The sequence below is a fragment of the Saccopteryx bilineata genome, chromosome 1 (genome assembly GCF_036850765.1).
Source record: "Saccopteryx bilineata isolate mSacBil1 chromosome 1, mSacBil1_pri_phased_curated, whole genome shotgun sequence".
Lineage (NCBI taxonomy): Eukaryota > Metazoa > Chordata > Mammalia > Chiroptera > Emballonuridae > Saccopteryx > Saccopteryx bilineata.
Window position 1 is genome coordinate 124,416,555 of NC_089490.1, and position 19,216 is coordinate 124,435,770.

Consider the following 19,216-nt stretch of genomic DNA (forward strand, 5'->3'; position numbering starts at 1 on the left):
CTGTGGAAAGCTCCGGTCATGGGACCCAGCGTCGAGTTCAGTCACATATCTCAGCGAATTCCAACTTCCTTCATCTTCTAGCATACACAATCTGTTGTAATTACTGAAATTCTGTGGCACACTGAAAGCTATAATATATATATTTTTTGCCAATCAGACCAAAAAAATAGATTTAATTTTGAGGCACTCACACCGCATAGCTGTTGTGTTGTCACTGTTTCATTTGACAATCCAAGGGAAAAGAGGTCAGTGCCCCTGACTAAATAGTCAGGCATTGCATGTTTTAAAAATTCTTGCAGCACACCGATTGAAAATCACTGCTTTAGGCCCAACTACTGATTTCTTATGGGAAAAAAACAAACAATTTTTTTACCCCGGAGAGAGTGAGAAACCACAAGTTGTAAATAAGTGTAAATGTCAATCAACTACGTTACAAAAGATGAGTGAAATTTACACGATCTTGAAAAGCTACTTTTTTTTTAGGAACTTGATGTATTTGATTTAAACTAGCAAAACATTCATTTACAAAAGGCTATCTTCATCACACACTTCTGTATGTGCAAGTTTAATGATTTTTGTAATTTTTCTGTCAGTACAAAACACGGAGGAGGGGGTCACCTCCTTGTGGCTTTATTGTGCAGCATCTTCCTAAGAAGAAAGCCCGGAGATCCTAGGGCCACTGTGTGTTATCCGAAGCCGTAACTAACTTGCTCTCTTCCTTGCCATTTCTCAGGGTCTCATTTATAGAAAGTAGCAGTGTCGGCTCTGCCAGTTTTAAACTGAACATCCCCTTTTACGGAAAGTATCAACAGGGATATATTTTTTTTATTCATGGCTTGGAGGTCTTGTCCTCATCTAAATATTAGAGTCTTGACAAGTCTTTCCAACGGGTATCTTATATAATCATGCTTGCTACTTGTTAATTAGTAGCAGGGTGATAACTATTAAAAGTTGAAAGAGTTTCCTGGTGGTTGCAACAAGTTTCAACATGATCCCAAACTTTGGCAATAACCACAAGGGGAAAAAGAAAGCAAAAGGAAAATTCCTCTCTAGAGTCTTTCATTTCTGAGAGAAGGGTAAATGCTATTGACATTACATCACTTTCACTTGAAAGACTTCTTAAGGCCAAAGGAGGCTAAATGGTAGACCTGGTCTTGTCCAGAGTGCCAAGTGCAGGCCACCGTGGAAGCCAGGAGACCTGGGTTCTATGATCAATTCTCCATCATACCCATATGACCTTAAAAGTCTCATCCAGCACCACTGGACTTCAACTTCCTTCAGTGGGTATGAAGGAAGGATTATAGGCTACAGAACAGTGTCACAGTTCTAAAATCCTATTTCCACCAGCCAATATAAACACTTGAACAAAATTTTACAAAATACATCTGAAAGCCTGGGCATTATAATCTGTCTCTTTTAATAGGCAAATACTCAGTATTTTGATAGCTAGTGTTAAGTATGACACTTTTCGATTTTAGAATATTTGAACTTATATATATATATTATTTTATTCACTCCTCTGAAGAGTCTTATGAACTATGCTACAACTATTTCTTTCACAAGCTCAGAAAAATAAAAAAATAAAAAAGAAGGAAGGGGAAAAAAGATGAAGTGACTTGCCTGAGACCAGAATGAAGGTGTCACAACCAGCACCAGGGTTGTTTGTCTCTATCACTTCATTTGGAATTATAACTCAGCAGTACAAGCCTGCATGTAGAGACCAGTTACCACAGAGAAAATAGAAATAAGCAGTTAATATGGAGAGGAAAACAAAGCTCCGAGAGAAGATTACAGATGTCTCTTTCCCATGAACTGAGATTAGATATCATATTACCACATTGGGTTTCCCCTGTCGTCTAATTCATTGTTCTTCAGAGAAGTCAGTCAAAAATAAATGTGTCTGCGGTGGTAAATTTGCTAAAATAAATATTAAAAATAGCTAGTGGGATCTTTGTAGCATGTTATCAAAATAATGAGATATAAATACTCAGTGTATATATACCACATACCTATTAAAAAAGAGAAAATGTATACATCATCCCCAAGGTCTGAAATAAACTTATATTCCCATTATTCAAAAAAAAAAAAAAAGAAAAAGAAAATAAGAAGTAGAATCTTAAGAAAGTTCAAGTATAAAGTTCACGGTAGCTGCTGTCAGCACTCAGTGGTATCATCAAAAATATTACTCCAAACTGTAGAATGACTAAAATGAACATAACCCCAAAACAGACATTTTGTTTTCAGGGATTATAATTGCAGAATGAGTGAAAGTGATAATGTTTGGAATCCATCAAAATATACATGACATGCCCTGGCCGGATGGCTCAGTGGTAGAGCATCAGCCTGGGCGTGCAGGAGTCCCGGGTTTGATTCCCGGCCAGGGCACACAGGAGAAGCGCCTATCTGCTTCTCCACCCCTCCCCCTCTCCTTCCTCTTTGTCTCGCTCTTCCCCTCCCACAGCCAAGGCTCCATTGGAGCAAAGATGGCCCAGGTGCTGAGGATGGCTCCATGGCCTCTGCCTCAGGCACTAGAATGGCTCTGGTCACAACAGAGCAATGTCCCGGATGGGCAGAGCATCATCCTCTGGTGGGTGTGCTGGGTGGATCCTGGTCGGGCACATGCGGGAGTCTGTCTGACTGCCTCCCTGTTTCTGGCTTCGGAAAAATAAAAAAAAAAAAAAAAAAAAAAAAAGAAAAAAAATATACATGACATACAAAAAAATCATAAACCCTTCAATGAAAAAACTGCAACTCTAGCTGTAACAATTTCTGCTCTGCATTTCACCAAATCAAGGAATTAAAAACTAACATCTATTTGATTGTTCCAGTTTACAAAATGTGTTCATATCACTGACAAATTTAATTCTCACAAAAATCCTATTAGTTAAACCTAATTTTATGGTGAGGAAAGGGAAAACCAGAAAAATTCAGTAGTAGCCTGAATACAGAAGCCCAACTCAAGGCTTTAGAGCCACACCCTGCCATGCTATTTCCAATGTCACAACACAAAGCTGGGTGGGGTGTGTATGCGACTAGTGGGTACATATAGTTAAGCTGCTAAGAACTAGGTAAAGTCTTATAAAGACAATACTGAGAACTTTCCTAGAAAGTCAATATTTATTAGAGCCAATATATATCCAATATGCAATAAGAGTTAACTTAGGGATTTAAAGTACAAGAAAAACAGAAAGTAGGGAGAAAGAAAGGAGTTAGGAAGAGAGAGAGAAACAGGGAGGATAAATTTCCTAACTTAGCAAACTGGGTGTACCCTCCTCTCTGGACGACAGCTAGTGACACAGCAGGTAATTGTACCGAGTACACTGTAAGGTTTTACAAATCAGATAAGAAATATGTCATTGAAATTTAGACAGAAATATTAAGATAAAAAACTGTTAAAATTTAACAAAACTGCTAGGATTCTGTGATACTTCTAAAAGTTTATCTATGATGACACACTGCTTTAGTGTGTATACATGTAACAAGAATTATTTATAAGGCCGAATCCAACTTAATTCAAATTTGAAGAAAAAAATGGTACTTCATCCAAACTAATCCGAGTCTTATTTTTAGTATTAATTTGAATTCCCCCTTTAGTTGTCACTAGGAAAAGTGTTCCATTTCAAATTTCTCCTCAAAAAAATGGCAATTTCCTAATTAATTTGAGTTCTCAAATTAGCTGCAATAAGATTAAATAATACTCAACTATTTTGTCACAATCTAACAATTATTTGATCCTTCTCATGTTTATACTAACCCTAGTAATATTATTCCTGGTAGTAGAGCATTCCAAGGAACTCTGGGGCTACCAAATTATGGATTTGGACATGGTGATATCTGAGAGTTAGAACAAAATGAAAATCATATGGTCTGGTAAATATCCACTTTATTTTTAACTAAATCTCCAAAACTGTGGTCTTTTTAAATTTATTACCATTGACATTAGTCATGAAAGTCCATGTGTGTATATAATCGTGTATGTTTCTTATTGTTTATCTATGGAAATAATCTATCTGCAAGTAACTGCACCAGTGTACAAGTGGACAGACTGGTCTTGACAAACCAACAAATAAACTCAAATGAAGAAACTTTGTGAAGTAAACTGTATTATTATAAAAATTGGAGCAACCTCGGACCAGTATTAAGCAGAAAAAAAAAAAAACTACATTTAATAATTTAAAATATTAATCTGAAAAACTAAAAAGACGACAAAATTATTTTTCCATTTGAACAACTTAACTCAGAATTAATAGTTTTGAAAGACTGTCTATTTCTCATAATTTTAAAAGAGCAGACACATCAATCTAAAAATGGACACATTTTTGCATGTTAGTTATAACACGTGAACACAAAAACATAAACTCTATTGTGATTATATTAGGTCTAATTATAAAGTAAGGTAATGTATTTGAGATCTATTTTAAACAATATTTGAAACCCTTACAGACAAACAAATAAGTGGACCTTCAAAGAACCAGACTTAAGAAATGTAAACTCATCTCCCTGTTCCTACTATTGCTTAAAACACTTTGGAGCTTCTGTTTTGTAATCCTCCAATTTGTGATTGACCCAAGAAAACAGACTTGTAACTTCCGTGCCACAGTTTGTGCTGCCCTCCACTCCCAGGCCCTTTCTGGCTCCCTGCCTGTTTTATTTACTGGGCATGGCTCAAATATCTCTTTTGATTATTTTGAAATAGAAGGGTTTTCTTCAAAGTTAGAAAATTTGCCCACTGCAGTTATCAAGAGTCTGCCTCAAGCCCTACAGCTGCTCCAGAGGAGGCGGGTCTGGAATGTCGGGAAGATCTTGGAAGTGACTACACTGGATGACATTAAAAACCCCTTCGTGTAAAAAAATGTTTCTTTTTTAAAAAAAATTAAATTAGTTTTAGTCATCTGACTTATAAATGTATCTTAGCAAGTAAAAACATAAACAAAACATTTTTTAGATGTTTCATTTTACCCAGACATATACATTGATCAAGGCTTTAAAAAAATTGGGGAAAATATAACCAAAATTAACATGAGGACATTTTTGTGCAGAAGAACTATTTAAATTGGCAATCAAAGTTGGACAAAGTGATCAACTTTGTTCAGTAAGCCTACTGGGAGGAACTATCAAATTAAAGTAGAGGGAATACACTTGTTAAAACAGAAGTCAATGGAATACTTCCATTCCCTGCTTCAGAAAAGCATCCATGTATGGGACTGGACCCTTCTATCTCTCTCTCTATACTGAATTTATCTCTATTGTTCTTCCTGACAAACTTATATTACTCCAGACAACCAAAATAGCTAGGTTTTGGTATGGACCATATCCTTATGTAACTGTCCTATTTTGGGGAGGCTGGCTACTTTAGAATTCAATCTATCACATTTGGAACTATATCTAGAACCAGAAGCTCTTTAATTTATTGCCTTCTCAACACATAGACATGACCCCCCAAACTATGTGAAAGTCAATGGGTAAATAGAGAATAAGATACTGAGGTAGATAGAAAAAAATATCAGTCAGATTTTGCATCAAATTTATATTTCCTCCAGATTCCCAAGGAATATGTATACTATTAAAAGTGCCATTTTATCTGGATGCATAATATCAAATTTACTAAAAACAGAAGGCAAAAGGAAGATGGTTTACAACATTATCAAGTGGGTACACTTCAAATTTTCAGTGATACCATTTGTCTGAATCAAAGTCACCAATAATCTTTAGTAAAACAGATTAATTTCATAAGACTGATTGCAAGTAAAACAGGCTACTGATAAAAGTGTTATTATCTTTTGAGATAGCTTTGTCCTGTTTTCTACAGTGGCTGCACCAGTCTGCATTCCCACCAGCAGTGCAGGAGGGTTCCCTTTTCTTCACATCCTCACCAGCACTTGTTGCTTGTTGATTTATTGATGATAGCCATTCCGACAGGTGTGAGGTGATATCCCATTGTGGTTTTAATTTGTATTTCTCTGATGATTAGAGACATTGAGCATCTTTTTATATGTTTGTTGGCCATCTGAGTGTCCTCTTTGGAGACATGTCTATTCAAGTCCTTAGCCCACTTTTTAAATTGGATTGTTTGTTTATTCACTTAATTTGGTGTTGAGTTTTATAACTTCTTTATAAATTTTTGTATTAACACCAACCCATTAGCAGATATATTGGCAAGTATGTTCTGCCATTTAGTGGGTTCTTTTAATGTTGTTGATGGTTTCCTTTGATGTGCAAATCCTTTTAGTTTTATATAGTTCCATTTGTTATTTTTATTTTGTTTCTCTTGACTGAGGCAATACCTCGTAAATATATATATTGCTATAAGAAATATTTGATGCAGTGGGAAAGGTGGAGGAGACTAATGGGGGGTATATAGTAATGGACAAAGTCTTAACTGGTGGGGTGAACACAGAATATTGTGTACAAAGATGTGTTGTAGAACCGAGCACCTGAAACCTGTATAATTATGTTAACCGGTGTCACCCCAATAAGTTCAAGTTTAAGAAAAAAAGAAATGTCCAAGAATTAAAAACAGAACTGCCTCATGTCCTCATGTTTCCACCTCTAGAAATATACCTGAAGACACCCAAAACACTAATTTGAAAGGATATATGCACCCTTGTTTCCATTGCAGTGTTGTTTACTATAGTCAAGATTTGGAAACAGCCCAAGTACCCAAAAGTAGATGAGTAGATAAAAAAGCTATAGTGCATTGACACAATGGAATACTATTTGGCTGTAAAAAAGAAGGAAATCTTATCCTTTATGGCAGCATGGATGGAACTGGAGAGTATTAAGCTAAGTGAAATAACCCAATCAGAGAAAGACAAGTACCATATGATTTTAGTTACATGTGGAATCTAATGAACAAAATAAACTGACAAAATAGAAACAGACTCATAGAGACAGAGAACAGATTTTCAGCTGTTAGTGGAGAAGGGGGTTGGCGGCTGGGTGATAAAGGTGAAGGGATTAAGCAAAAAAAAATTTTTATAGACACAGACAACAGTATAGTGATTACCAGAGGGAAAAGGGGCGTAGCGGAGGCAGAAGAGGGTAAAGGGAAGGTAAATGGTGATGGAGGAGACTTGACTTGGGGCGATGATCACACAATATAATATACAGGTGATGTATTATGGAATTGTTTACCTGAAACCTATACAATCTTATTAATCAATATCACCCCAATAAATTTTTTAAAAGTGTTATATCAATAATAAGACTAAATGGTCCTTCAAACTAAGGCTGCCAATTTTTATATGCTTCTAACTCTAAATCTGTTCCTAAATGATTTGGCAATAAAATAAAAAGTGGTCACATGTAAAAGCACTAGATTTGGAGGATGCTAAATAATTTGTAGAGTTTTCAGAAGTGAATTTTCTAAAATGACTACACTAATAGCTAACCAGAAATTATATGACTTGAAACTATTGAAAAACCACCAGCAATTCTTTGAATAAAAAAGATAATTTCAATAAATTTTTTGTACTAAATTCTGCACTGTATTACTAAGATTTCCATCATAGCATAACTTTTCAACAAATTATCATGTAAAGTTTTAAATAAAGTATTTGTTTTCTTCACAGCTGTGACACAAAGGTACATTTCTGGAATTTTTTTTTCTTTCTCTTTCAAATTAGTATTTTTTTTAAAAAAATGCAATGTGTCTGATATCCTTCTGCAATTAAATAGTGGTCACTTTCATTTTGCAAGCAAGATGTCTGAGATAAAAAGATAAAGTGCCAATTCCTTAAATGAATGAGACTCATTGTTGGCTTTAGAACTCAGAACCTCTCTATCTTAGATTTGGAAGTTAATTTGATGTTTATAACTTGATGTTAATTTTTCATATATAGAGCACAGTTCTTGTTGCTTCATGGAACACAGGCTCTTTATAACAAATACCCTACAGATCTTTAATTGGTAGTTAGGAAATACGCTTTTCCTAATAATCTGGTCTCTTTTAAATGTTATATTTTTAAATACTCATTTAGGGAAGCTAATGAGGTAAGATATGAGAGGGATTAAAAAAGGTATGTTGTTTTCAAAATTAAAATTTTCAGGACATCAGTCCAGCAGGCATAAAACAACATAAAACAAATAACTAGATAATCAAACTATAAAAGCAAAGTAGAAATAATATGGAGCCTTTTTTAGAAACTATTATTGCACATATGCAATAATTACTTCCATCAAGAGTTTTATTATACATTTGTTTTTATGGAATCATAATGCACAAGTGCATGCTATTGTTTAAACACATTCACCGCACACTCCATAACAGAATATGATGACAATATGTATTAAGGATAATACAGAAAATGTGGCTAAATGCATTCTGTATTATGCTTCTATAATACAGCATGCAAATGGTTCTGACTAAGCAGACACAGGAGACAGTCGTTAGTGCGCACGCTGTGAATATATATTATGAATAATGCATAAAACTTGGCTAAATCCTAATGAGCCCATTGACATCCTATGGGGTCCAAAGGAGGCTCCGATCCCAAAGCATGGCCCTAGCACATTTCTACCCACCAATCATTATATTAAAAAAAAACAACAATACCATGCAAAACAAAGGACATTAAATGACATAAATCCACTCTCATTCTAGGTAAAGATTTTGAAATAAGCACAAAAATTGGAAGAAACTTTGAAAAGAGCTAAAAGTCCATCTTACATCATCACTCTACTTACAGTTTTTCAAAATTATCCCTTGCAATTTAAATGGGACAAAAGCTGCAGTTGAAGGTTTGATCTTATTTCTTTTCTCTTGTTTTCTTAAGGGAACTGCTATTACAAGGAAGATCTGAGCAATCCCTAAGGAAAGTGACCAAACTCTTAGACCATAGCAGTAGGAAGTCTTTCTGCTTTCAAAGAGTAATGTTTACAAAATGAATTATAGTCAATTAAGTAAGGAAATAGATGTAATGTGCCTGAAAGCAGTCTTTATGGTAGAAACTCCTTTAAATTTTAGTTTCTACACAGCTTTTTAAAGGATCAAAAAAAAATAAACTTGGGGTAGGGAACACACAATACAGCGTTCAGATGATGTGTTACAAAATTGTGCACCTGAAACCTGTATAATTTTGTTAAACATAGTCACCCCAATAAATTCAATAAAAAAAGAAAGAAAGAAATAAAAAAAGAATGACATAAGCATTCTACACTTACAGGATATTTTTAAAATATTAAACTTTTTTAATAGTCATTAAAAACAGTCCTTGAAATGAGAAACCATATCTATTACGTTTCCGAGGGTGTAACCCCATGACGAACACCTACACGGGTATGTTCAACATGTTCACGGAACCTGCTCAGAAAGGTGGAGTGAGCAAGCTGTGCTTGAGAGGCACAGACTCAGTGTGTGACAGAAGCCTGTGCACTCGAGCTCCCCTTGGAGTGGTCTGGGAAAGGCAGGGGCCAGTGGGAATGGGCATTCTGAGAACACATCCCCAGAGGACAACAAAGAGCCACTTGGGGAAGCAGCAGGCCAAGAAAAACCCTGCACTCTCAGAAAATATGCAAGAGCAAATGTTGAAGTGGGAGCCAGAGTTGAACATTCTGGGAGGGAGTTTTTGACAATGTGTCCAGGTTTTTCCCATCCTTCTATAACAGGTATAACGACTGGGCACAGTCAGGCAAAGGCTGAAGCGGGAAGCTGCTATGGAGCTTAAACCATGGAAATGCATAAATACCTACACATCACTGAATTCTAAAACACAGGTCATTTAGCATCCCATATGAGAGGCAACCAGCTCCAGGCTCAGGTGGCAATGATCATTTAGCCTACGTGGTGCCTACTGGGTGCTCGCTGGAGGACCCTTTCTGTGCAATCAGACTGCCATGTTTTCCCATCTCTCACTACCAGCCCAGTCAGAAATTCTAACTCTATAAATATTTATGAAAAACAACCCTTCATAAGTTTCTATTTAAAGTACAAATATTTCTGAGTATAGTTAAGTAAGAAAATTTATGATAAATTTGCATGTGCTTTCTTTTGTGAAAAAGAAAACAAAACTAGGACAATAGAGGAGACGGGCAATACCCACTGTTTGGGGTGGGTAGTGGCAATTTAAAAAGTGGGTGAAAGGTTAAAGATGGGACGCACTGGAGATTAACTTTGCTGGCCTCCCCAACCTGATTGACTCTGGCCTGGCCAGAGACTCTGCAGAGAGAGGAATCAAGACTTTCAACAGATCCTTAGTTTCAAACTTTCTGGGCACCGTATCATTATGTGTGTGTTTACACCTGGGCAGGTGCTGTCACTGTTGCTGGAGCATGAAGTATGAAAATCATACAGAAAAATAAGGAAGCTCTTGAAACCACTTCTGCTGTTTTCCTTGTCCTAAAATTTGCCTTGTATCAAGTACAATAGAACAAAGGTTGGTTCCTGATAAGACCGACCCCACCGTTCCACAAAGCTATTCTCCCTTTGAAAATCACTCTACCACACAGTGCGCCCCAGCCACAGGATAAGCGGCTGACAATCGCCCCCCCCCCCATCGTCACCCCTCCCAGATGCCACCTAAAGAATCCCAGAATGTCTCTCGGCAGCACTTTGCGGCTCAGCAGGAAGCTGCGCTGTTTGTGATATCCATTTTGATACAAACCTAAATTAGGCCTCTGGAAATAGGTAATGCATAAAAAGAAGCATTTTGTGTCACCAAATTATTATTACAGGTTACTGTTAACCCTTGGAAGATAGAGGTGAGCTCTGCAGCCCCCCCACTGAAGGGAATTTCCTGACACTATTTGTCAGGAAATCATAGGTCCTTCCTCAAAGGTATTTCAGGTGAGCTCTCAATGAGGCAAACTATCTGGTTGACCCATAGGGTTCTGATAGCTCGTTTAAATGGGGACGCGAAGGGAACTGTCAGTTAAACAAAAGGGTCAGCACAGTGTGGGGGGCTGGCAGTCAGCTGGCGCACGCTTAACAGCCCACAGAGTAGGAGAAAGAAAATGGATCAGGAAGTTTTACTATCAGACAGATTTAAGACTATCCTCTTCAGAGGTTGTTTCGGCAAAGACACGCAGAGGGGGCAAAAGTTCAGAGCAACAACTATCTTCTTAAAAGGCATTTGTGATAAAAACCATTAACTAGCCATGTTGAAATAATAAATCAGAATATTGAATATACTTGTTTCTATTTCTTCATATACTTCAGATAGTAAATAAGTTTTGTTTCTGGAATTTCCTGCTCAAGAAATGTATACTTCTGGTCTATAATTAAGATTCAGAGAAATCTAAAAATTTACCCTAAAATCAACTTACGCATTACATTTCTAGCACCAGTTCTTGAAAACAATTATTATCCCACTTTGTAAAATTTAACTTCTATAATATCTGATTGACTCTTATTTATCCTCCTTTATCACTACATTAAAATAAGCAGCATTTGTAATAAGTATAAACATAACTAAATTAAAGAATCTAAATTAAAGATTCATTTATATTAACATAAAAAAGACACATAAACATCTCATCTTTCAGCTAAACATAGGTCATTTTTGGATTAAAAGTTGTACAAGAGAGAGTCATCATAAAATACAATGTCACAATAATACAATAACATCTCATACAATAATAACTTTTTCTTCTTCCTCATGCATTTTTATCCTGGGTTTTGGTAAAATATTATCCTGTGTGTCTGGCTTATCTCATTAAAACAAACAGACATGACTGAGTTCATCTCTCTTGAGACATAGTAAGCACAATGCAAAATGTATTTTCTCAAATTGGAATAACTCATATTCATTGAATAAATAACTACATAATTAAAGCTTCTTCAAAGTGAGTATCATAGGTTTATGATGAAGAGCAACAGAATTATTCTGCAACTGGTATCATGGAAAATAAAATAGCTGATGAGAACAACCAAAGTTTTATAGGGAGTCGAGCAGACTATGGCTACTGGCCAAATTTCCTAGCTGCACAGAGTTTTTAATTGAGTCTCTAAATTTGAAGGCAGAATAAATGCTCTTCTCCCCTTTCCTAGATATAACCCATAAAATGATAGGCTTCTTTTTAATGTCTAAGAATCTTGTTTAGGCCTCATTCTAGTCAGCAACAAGATCTTCAGACTGAGAAAATGCCTAGTCAATCACATTAAGCTGAGGTATAGGTATATAAGATTTAAACATCAAAAGCCCTGGAATCACACACCACAGGATCCCAACACAACCTCATTCAAGGAATTCTGACAGGCGAATTAATCGGCATCCCCAGGACATCTAGATATCATCTGAATGCCAGTTACTAAAATCAAAGCTACTAGGTTTTCACTTTCTACAATAATCCCTCACTTCAAATATTCAGTATCATTATATCTGGTCATAGGTAAAACACCTCCCTGTTGACAAGGCTCTTTCTTGAGTCTCCACAAACTGTCTGCCGCACACCGTACGTACCTGCGCAGTCCATTCCCTGGGAAGTCGTTTTGCCAGGGCTTCTGCCTTAAAAATATTCCTACACCCATGCTGACTTTGTATCCGCACAGTTCAAACTTGGATTCATTAGTACTTTTCCATAGTTACATTTCTTGTTCATTTGATGTGCCCTTTTATTTATTTTGAAGTTTTCGATGTAAGACAACCAGGAACACCACCTTCTAAAATTCCTACTATTCTACCATCCTCAGATGGAACATTAGCGAGAAGCAATATTCTCCAAAGCTATGCAGCGTAGCTGCCCTGCACTCATAGGTTTTTGAATAGAAAAGCTCCCAGGGATCTCTCTGTCCTGACTGCATTTACTGTTTTAAAATATTTTTAACTCAGACACTGAAGTGCCACCCTTGCAGTTCCTCATGCTAATCCCAGCTTGGGCGGCTGTTCTTAGGGGAAAGCATTCGAAACATTGTAACAGTGCATCAACTTTGACCCTTTTCACTTAAACATGAGACTCTTAAAAAAAGTTTGAATTCCAGAGGGAATCACTGAACTTTGACCTGCTTAAAATTAGTTTTGTTTTAGTGCCTTCATGGTGACTCAACAGGCCAGTTTTCCAGACACTTAAGACGTTTCTGCCCCTGAAGATTCCAGTTCAAGTCCACAGCTCTGTTTGCTAGTCAGATCGGAACACTTTGTCCCAGGGTTTCAAACAACAAATTCCCCACGTCTCCATCTCTTTGCCAGATGTTGGCATTAGTTGGTATTAAGCTGAATCTAAACACACACACACACACACACACACGCATGCACACACTCACTCATATGCACACACAAAATGTATACAGAAGACAGGCTTTTTTTTTTTTTTTTTTACTGAGAGCCTTTTAGGAAACAATGTTTTCCACTCAAAACTCAGTCATGCAGAAATGTTTATCAGGGTTATATAAACATTACTTACTAGCATAACTCATGCAGGAATAAAATACCCAACTTTTGGTAAGTAGTACTATAATACATTTATAACACAAGCTTTCTCAATCTACTTTTCCTAATAGGAAACAAAAATACTGCCGGGATTTTATTTTCTAATTTTAATTTCTAAAATTACAGATTTTAGAAATTGCCAATGAATAATTACATTGCAGATGAACATTATCACAATGTTATACTTCCCTTCAGTAAAATTCCAAATATGACACCTGTTGCCAAACATCCGTGACAGTTAATAGGTAAAATAAAATGTTATATGTATGGTTTCAAAACTCTTTCCCCTTTTACGAAAACAATCTTTTTTTGCAAAAACAAAATGGTATCCAATTTCATTAATACAAACTAAAGTGTTTAATAAAAAAGAAAGCAGCTATTAGTCTGGAATAATTCCTGCATAAACCCCGTGCTTTAAAATTTTTAGAATAGTCAAGGACAATAGCATTCATAAAAAGAAAGTCCATTTAGTTCTACAAAACCAAAAAAAAAAAGAAGAATATTTAACACAGTAAGTTAACCATGATAAAAGAATCAGTATGACGCAAATTTGTCTACACAAATTATATACCATGTTAAATAAAAAGTCTGTATTGTCTCCAAAAGGTGAGTTAGCTATACTGAAAAGTGGTGCAAAAAATTGTGTATATATATATATATATATATTTATATAAAATAATAATATATATACAAAATAAATATATATATACAAAAAGTATATATATATATTAGATGTTCATATGCAAACACAGGTTTGCTCTTCAATCTATCAATTTTCAAAGAGCTACCAATAACAATCTTAAAATTTAGGCATTTGAACCCTATTGTTAATGCCCAAAGCTGGAAATCAGAAACTACAGGGTCACAAACACTGATCAGAGAAAAATTAGTTTTGAATTGTTTGCTCTCTCTTATTAGACAGCACTAATACTCAGAAAATAAAAGCTATTCAACTAAGTCTCTCTGGCAATTATTTCTCTCAATTCCTACGCACTGAAGAAAGAACATATTAGAAAGATGTTCAAAGTAGAGGTAAATGACAAATATTCTGGATATGGACCTTACTACTTTATTTTCATTCTATTCATAAATCATTCAACAGAAATATGTGTGAGTTGTACTGAATTGTCACAGGTTTCTTAAATTAAGAAAATATTCAGAATTCAATCCAATTATTTTATATTTCAAGCACTTGTAGTTATTTGGATTCTTAACTAATGGTTAAGAAAACAAGCACTAATAGTATTGAAAATTGGGTAAATAACTTATATGAGGAGGTCAACTGAAATGAAAATTTCAAATGCTATCAAACAGTACCTTCTAATAATATGGAAATAATATGAATTATGTAAAAGTTTAATTGAAATACACATACCTATAAATCAGACAGTAAATGTCATTATTTAAATAAAATAAAATTTTATAGAGATGTTCCATGTAAAGACCATAATCTGAATAATCTGCTATCATAGGATTAGCATTATAGTTGCTTAATCCTTTAACTGTCTTAAAAATAAAATATGCTAATTGTATAAGGTATTTTGTCCTTGCATGCCAAAAGACATATTTGCATTTTTTTTGTATATGCTGTAAAAATGAATATACAGTGCCATTAAAAAGTAATGTGACTGGTTTTTAAACAAACAAACCATGTCATCCAAATACTGGCCACCTTAGAACAACCACTAACTTTAAAGTCAACCATTACTAACTGTCGCCTTTTGAAACTGCTTTCCAAGTCTATAACACACACATGCATGCATTTTTCTAAATATCCTCAATGGTGACAAATTTCAAAATTTGAGAGTCAATTTTAGTCATTTTCATCATTTCAGAGAGACATTTATAGCCAACTCTGGTATAAAATACGAATAGAAAATAATGAGATGGATGTTTTAGTCAGTCTTGCAAATGATTCAAAAGACAATTCTGAGAGGAAGTTTTCCAAAATGTTTTTAACAAGGGCATCATTGGAATCAGGGTTTTGTTTCTCTGGGTGATAATTTTGATAAAACAGCATTAATATGAATGCATAAATTAAAATGCAATCAATGTTTTTAAAAAATCAAACTCTGTCCTTTAAATTTATACTCTGAAAATATGAAATAGAGCAGATACACATTTCCATTTGGATGGTTTTATAAGTGTACATTCTTTTTTTTCTTTTTTCATTTTATTCAATAGTGAGAGGAGGGAGCAGAGACAGACTCCCAGATGCACACAGACTGGGATCCACCTGGCAAGCCCATTAGGGGGCAATGCTCTGCCCATCTGGGATGTTGCTCCATTGCTCAGCAACTGAGCTCTTAGCACCTGAGGCGGAGGCCATAGGGTCATCCTCAGCACCCTGAGGTGAACTTGCTCCAATCAAGCCATGGTTTCAGGAGGGGAAGACAGAGAGACAGAGAAGTGAGAGGGGTAGGAGTGGTGACGCAGATGGATACTCCTCCTGTGCATCCTGACGGGGAATCGAAACCAGGACATCCACATGCTGGGCCAATGCTCTCCCACTGAGCTAACCAGCCAGAGCTATAGATGTACATACTAAAGCTTCCATGGGGTGAAACTAACCATAGGTCAGTTTTTAGATTATATATAATATAAACTTAACCATTATGATCTTTCAAGCAAGCACAATAGAAAACCTTTATTTTCATAATCAGTTTTCCATCCAACCCCAATCTATAAGCTTCTATAAACTTTTTTCTCCTGTTTACAGTAAAATCTGACAAGGACTCACTGTGGGTTATGTGCAAAGACTGTAGATTTAAACAAGGTGTGATCGTGTACTTTTCACACGTTATTGTATCATGCTGCACCAGAACACTAATATATGCACAGCTCCAAAATAGCTTGGGCTATTATAGCACAGTCTGGAAAACAACTAAATTCCCAACAACAGCACCTTTCAAAAGCTGTTCCTTCATTATTGCACACTAGTAAAAGGTTGCTTTCGCTATTTGTATTTTACAATACAAAAAATATGTAAAAAATGTCTATGACATTGCCTCATAATTCTGAGGTCTTTATTTCTTTCTAGACTCTTTGTAGTTATGAAAGTTACTTCATCAATATGAATATGACAATGGGACTCAATACTATTTGACTGACTCAATTATGGAACAAGTGTGCTTTTTTCCTTATGCTGCCCTACTTTCTTTTAAGTTGCATTTGAATTATTGATGAAGTTGCAATAAAGCATTTCTTTCTTACATGTAATTTAGAAGAAGAGAATAGTGTTTTAAGGTTAATTTTTAGACCCATAGCAATAAAATAAACACACTTGCTGTCCTTTCAAAGAAAGTCAATAGCATGGTACAAGCTTAAAAGAATGACTTGTTCTTTCTTCTTCTATTGTCTTAAAAACATGAGGTGCTGAATATGTGAATATAAATTCAAAAAGAAAAGAAAAAATAGTAGGCAAAGTGCAGTATAGAAATACTGTTTCAGGTCTTCCTGGGTGTTGAAAAACTTAGGTTCTACTTTTCCTCAAGTATTTTTTTAATTTTTTAAAAATTTATTCATTTTAGAGAGTGGGGTAAGAGAGAGAGAGAAGGGGGGAGGAGCAGGCAGCATCAACTCCCCTATGTGCCTTGACTGGACAAGCCAGAGGTTTAGAACCAGGGACCTCAGTGTTCCAGGTCAACACTTTATCCACTTACTGTGCCACCACAGATCAGGCTCCTCAAGTATTTAAAGGACTTATTTGTTCATGGAGCAGAATGAGGCCCCCCAAAATGATAAAGCAAATAGTGTTTGGAACAAGGACAATATTTCTTATTTATATTACTCCAATTACTACATAACTGAAGGCCCTCCATTCCATTTTCCAAACATCCATAAAATACGTTTAAAATGCAAATGTGAATAATAACTTGTCATTGCTTTTACAATAAAAATCTAGAACCTTAGCAGCACCTCCAATACCCTACCTGAGACGACTCCTGCATCATTCTTCACAACTTTTGCCCTTCTTCCCTTCTTTTCTGTGCCCCCGCCACTCTGGTCTCCTCTAGTTTCTTAGTACCCTGAGCTTTCAACACTTAGAGCTTTGCTCTTGCGGTTCTCTGTTCCATACTCCCCTGCTCTTTCTTCACCTAGTCAGTCCTGATTTTGTCTCCTATCCCAGCCTTTTGTGAGGAAGGATGGCTCTTCCTCACAAAAGCCTCCTGTGACTTCCACAACAAGCTACCTTATATCTCTCTGGAGCAAGCTGTACGCTTCCTCTGTAGTACTTACCACTAGTACTACACGGACAACTTTCTTAATCCACCTAGGTTCACTCAGTCACAAGAGTAACTGACGCGCCGCATTCCTCTGCAAATTATACTCCTGGCAATGGCCCCTTAACAGCAGAAAGGGAACTCTGGCACACCCACATGCCTCCACTCCAGCTCCTGTGTCTGCCTGGACCCAAGTCCGCTTATGTCATGTCTACTTGTTATTGTATTTGGGCAAATTCATGAAATAGTATATAACTAATGAAATCCGAGGACAAGGAAAAATGCTTTAAGTGACATTAAATTGAATGCTTTGGAAAAAAATAGGTAAATTGTTTTTAAAAACCACTAAATTAGGTGTCAAACAGCATAATAAAATGAGGGAATTTTGTTTTTTAATGTGGACAAATTCTGCACTTAGATTGCCTGCCAAATGTCTTTAAACTCTCCTGATATATTCAGTAAACAAAAAGTAAAAATAATAGGATATATTTTTATGCGTTTAATTTCCCCAAGAAGTTGACTAGGATCACCTCTCAGCAGACCCATACTAAAAAGCCTTGACTATCCATTAATTAATTGGCTAATTGAAAAAACACTGATAACGAAACACCGATAAAATAGATTGTTTAAAATTCTAAAACATTTTATGTAGATATTCTTTCTTTAAGGTTCTATGTTTTAGCAATTTTTAAAAAAATTGACAGACCTGCTACCAGTCACAGTTACAATGGAGAAGAGAATGTCTCTTTAGTCTACTTGTTGGAACAATTAGTTGATCAATACCCATCTTTCTCATAGATTAAAAGCTCCAAATGGGCAGGGACCAGATCTCTTTTGCTTACCACTGCAACCCCATTACTCAACTTTTGTCATATGTGACAGAGAATAGACACATGATAATAATGTTTTAAATAAGTGAATAATAATTAAGATTAGTCAAATACAACAGCATTGTTTATTTTAAATTACTTTTAAGATCAATATATAAATATTTACAAAGAGATTAAGTACTAGTATGGGTAGAATCACCTGAAGATTTCAAGGCACAGTTTGTTTGTTTTTTGGGAGACAATATAGGTCTTTTATTCAGAAATGGAAAGACCATTTGAATAAATATTAAAAAAATATATTAATTTTAAAATTATTTTTAAAAGCACTCTAGCATAAAGAAGTTTCTACCTTTTAACTTATGAACAATATTTAAGACTATATGATTAAATTTCCTTAGGAATCCAGCTTTGACTACCATATTCTTATTAAAATATCTAAGCCTGACCTGTGGTGGCACAGTGGATAAAGTGCTGACCTAGAATGCTGAGGTCTCCAGTTTGAAACCCTGGGCTTGACCTGGTCAAGGCACATATGGGAGGTGATGCTTCCTGCTCCTCCCCCTTCTCTCTCTCTCTCTTTCTCCTCCCTAAAAACTAAATAAAATCTTAAAAATATTTTAAAAAGGATTATCTATATACTGGTTCCAAATCCAGCTACCTTTTAATTTTATCTGTACAAAAAAATAATAATAATGCTACCTGAAATGTATTTATTTCTCTCCTTCCAATAAATTCAAAGCAACAAGCACTTGTGAGAAGCACTGTTATATATAAAAATGAAAACACAAATAAAATGAAT

The 19,216-nt window shown here is 35.6% G+C and overlaps 1 protein-coding gene across 5 annotated transcripts in view; it reads right to left on the reverse strand.

Annotated features, from left to right (window-relative positions):
* SOX5 (SRY-box transcription factor 5) overlaps window positions 1-19,216 on the reverse strand; it is a 1,095,444-nt gene that overhangs the window by 1,057,466 nt on the left and 18,762 nt on the right. Inside the window, exon 1 of one of the 5 annotated variants that reach the window (XM_066264763.1) lies at window positions 12,399-12,774. The exons of the other annotated variants lie outside the window; for them this stretch is intronic. The gene's annotated coding sequence lies outside the window, so the exon portion shown is untranslated. Of the gene's footprint in view, window positions 1-12,398; window positions 12,775-19,216 lie in introns of those variants that run through there. 5 annotated transcript variants of the gene reach the window in all.